We start from the raw sequence: 4,073 nt of genomic DNA, 5'->3' as shown, positions 1-4,073 counted from the left end.
GTTTTGTTCACCCAGTTTATTCCACTAAAATTAAAGTCACCCATGACATAAATACTGTTAGATCTAGATGCTCTAGATATTTCATTCCATAGATGCTTTGCTTCCATTCTGTCTAAATTTGGTGGCCTATATATAACTCCTATTATAATATTATTTGCTTTTTCGTTTAATTCTAATCCAAATAGTTTCTGTGTGTGGCTCAGTTTTGATTCCCTCTTTGAGACTACATTTCAAATTGTCCCTAACATATATGGCTACTCCCCCTCCTCGTCTAATATATCTATCTGTGTGAAATAGTTTAAATCCATTTATCTGATATTCAGCTAATAGTTCTCTATTTTCTACGTTCACCCACGTTTCGGTAAGTGCAATAATATCTATTTTTTCTGTGCAGACAAGAGCATTTAATTCATTAATTTTATTTCTTAGACTTCTACTGTTAGTGTAATATATCCTAAGTGAATTGTTATTTTGAGGCCCTTTTCTTTCCCTGATCATTTTGCCAATTCTTTTCTCCCACGAACACATACTTTTATTACCTCCTTCCTCCAAATCAATTCCCATACCACTATCTACTAACAGTTTAAACCCAAACAAACACCTCTAACCACTGGTTCCAACGAGTTCGCAACAGCAACAACCCCAGCCCTCGATAGATGCACCCCATCACGAGCATACATTTCATTTCTTCCATAGAAGCGTTCCCAGTTGTCTATGAAAGATATTGCATTTGATTTGCAATATCTTTCCAGCCGGCAATTGACACCAAGTGCCCTCGACATCCATTCATTTCCCACTCCCTTTCTTGGAAGAATGCCACATATGATCGGGATTCCTCCCTTGCTCCTAACTAATTCAATGGCTGTCCTAAATCTCTGTATTAGTTCCTCACTCCTAACTCGCCCAACATCATTACCCCCTGCACTAATACAAATAATGGGTTTGTTCCCATTTCCCGTCATAATATCATTCATGTTTTCAACAATATCACCAATTCCAGCTCCCGGATAGCAAACCCTTAATCTGTTCCCCCTATCTCTGGCACAAAACGTTCTGTCTAAATACCTCACCTGGGAATCTCCCACAACCAAAATTCGCTTCGGTACCGCCCTAACTTTCTGAGCAGCCTGAGGGGCCTGCGCTCTGCCGTTCCTCGCTGCAGGCGCACTACAGCACTCGTCCTCCAACACGGCAAATGAATTTGCCGTCCTTAGGGAGTCTGTAGGCGGCCTTGTCAAGGTCTTCTTAAGACCCCTGTCTTTCACTACTCTGCACGATGAGGTCTCGTCAACACTGGTCTCCTCCTTTTCCTCTCGAAGTCTCAGCCGTCGTACCTCCTCCCGCAGGGAATCCATCTCTGCTCTCAGAGCTCCAACCAAACTCACCAAATCATTAACTAATCCTTCCATTATTGCAATAATAATGTTACTCCAGAGCTCCAGCTAACACAACCTCTCACTGTGACAGCACCTGGACAGAGCCCAGGACAGAGCCTTAAAGCACTCGGTGATAGGTGACGTAAATGGGGATTTCGATGTGGATTCAATATATAACTTATTTAAGAATATTCTAAACAAAGCACAGGAACGTAGTATACCATACAAATTGAATAGATCGAATACTAATGACCCAAAGTGGATAACAAAGAATTTGAAGAACCTTATAGGTAAAAAGAGAGCTTGGTGCAAAAGGATTAAAAATGGGGAGGTCACTTTAGAACAGGAATTCGTACAACTGGTTAGAAATGTTAAAAAAGACATAAGGAAAGCAAAAAGAAACTATGAAGTTCGCATAGCAGGGCAAGCAAAGACAAATAAGAACATAAGAACATAAGAACAAAGGCAACTGCAGAAGGCCTATTGGCCCATACGAGGCAGCTCCTATCTATAACCACCCAATCCCACTCATAAACATGTCCAACCCATGCTTGAAACAATCGAGGGACCCCACCTCCACCACGTTACGCGGTAATTGGTTCCACAAATCAACAACCCTGTTATCGAACTAGTATTTACCCAAGTCTTTCCTAAATCTAAACTTATCCAATTTATACCCATTGTTTCGTGTTCTGTCTTGTGTTGATATTTTTAATACTCTATTAATATCCCCTTTGTTGTGTCCATTCATCCACTTGTAAACCTCTATCATGTCACCCCCTACCTCTTCGCCTTTCCAGTGAATGCAATTTAAGCTTTGTTAATCTTTCTTCAAAGGAAAGATTTCTAATTTGGGGAATTAACTTAGTCATCCTACGCTGGACACGTTCAAATGGATTTATATCCATTCTATAGTATGGCGACCAAAACTGAACTGCATAATCTAAATGGGGCCTAACCAGAGCAAGATATAGCTTAAGAACCACACCAGGTGTCTTGTTACTAACGCTGCGATTAATAAATCCAAGTGTCCGATTTGCCTTATTACGCATTGATCCTTTTGTTTTAAATTCTTACTAATCATAACTCCCAGATCCCTTTCGCAATCCGATTTCGCAATCTCAACACCATCTAGCTCGTATCTTGTAACTCTATCATCATTACCTAGCCTCAGAACTTTACATTTATCAGCATTAAACTGCATTTGCCAATGTTTTGACCATTTCAAAACCCTATTTAGATCAACTTGAAGTGATAGTGAGTCTTCTTCCGTGTTAATTTCCCTACCGATTTTTGTATCATCTGCAAATTTGCAAATGCTGCTACTCAAACCTGAATCTAAATCATTGATATAAAATATAAACAGAAAGGAAGCGCAGGCCCCTCAGAATGTAAAGGAAGTACCTAAGCAAACATTAGTTGTGGGAGATTCCCAGATAAGGTATTTGGATAGAACGTTTTGTGCTAGAGATAGGGGGAACAGGTTAAGGGTTTGCTATCCCGGAGCTGGCATTGGTGATATTATAAACAACATGAATGATATTATGGCTGGTAATGGGAACAATCCCATTATTTGCATTAGCGTGGGAGGAAATGATGTTGGTCGAGTCAGGAGTGAGGAACTGATTCAGAGGTATAAAACAGCCATAGAGTTAGTTAGGAGCAAGGGAGGAATCCCGATCATATGTGGCATTCTTCCAAGAAAGGGAGTGGGAAATGAATGGATATCGAGGGCACTTGGTGTCAATTGCCGGCTGGAAAGATATTGCAAATCAAATGCAATATCTTTCATAGACAACTGGGAACACTTCTATGGAAGAAATGAAATGTATGCTCGTGATGGGGTGCATCTATCGAGAGCTGGGGTTGTTGCTGTTGCGAACTCGCTAGAAGAAGTGGTTAGAGGTGTTTGTTTGGGTTTAAACTGTTAGTAGATAGAGGTATGGGAATTGATTTGGAGGAAGGAGGTAATAAAAGTATGTGTTTGTGGGAGAAAGGAATTGGCAAAACGATCAGGGAAAGAGAAGGTCCGCAAAATAACAATTCACTTAGGGTATATTACACTAACAGTAGAAGTCTAAGAAATAAAATTAACGAATTAAATGCTCTTGTCTGCACAGAAAAAATAGATATTATTGCACTTACCGAAACGTGGATGAATGTAGAAAATAGAGAACTATTAGCTGAATATCAAATATATGGATTTAAACTATTTCACACAGATAGATATATTAGACGAGGAGGTGGAGTAGCCATATATGTTAGGGACAATTTGAAATGTAGTCTCAAAGAGGGAATCAAAACAGAGCCACACACAGAAACTATTTGGATTGAATTAAACGAAAAAGCTAATAATATTATAATAGGAGTAATATATAGGCCACCAAATTTAGACAGAATGGAAGCAAAGCATCTATGGGATGAAATATCTAGAGCATCTAGATCTAACAGTATTTATGTCATGGGTGACTTTAATTTTAGCGGAATAAACTGGTTGAACAAAACAGGGAATAGTGAAGCAGAAGATTTTCTAGAATTAATTGACGATTGCTTTCTTACGCAACACATTAAGGAACCAACACGGGAAAATAATATTTTAGATTTAGTGTTAACTAACAGGGAAACGCAAATTAATGACATCGAAATAGGGAGTGAGCTAGGGAGCAGTGATCACAAAGAAATCAGATTTAGCATAGA

The sequence above is a fragment of the Procambarus clarkii genome, chromosome 64 (assembly GCF_040958095.1).
Source record: "Procambarus clarkii isolate CNS0578487 chromosome 64, FALCON_Pclarkii_2.0, whole genome shotgun sequence".
NCBI lineage: Eukaryota > Metazoa > Arthropoda > Malacostraca > Decapoda > Cambaridae > Procambarus > Procambarus clarkii.
The sequence above is the reverse complement of the archived record's forward strand: the minus strand, read 5'-3'. Positions refer to the sequence as shown.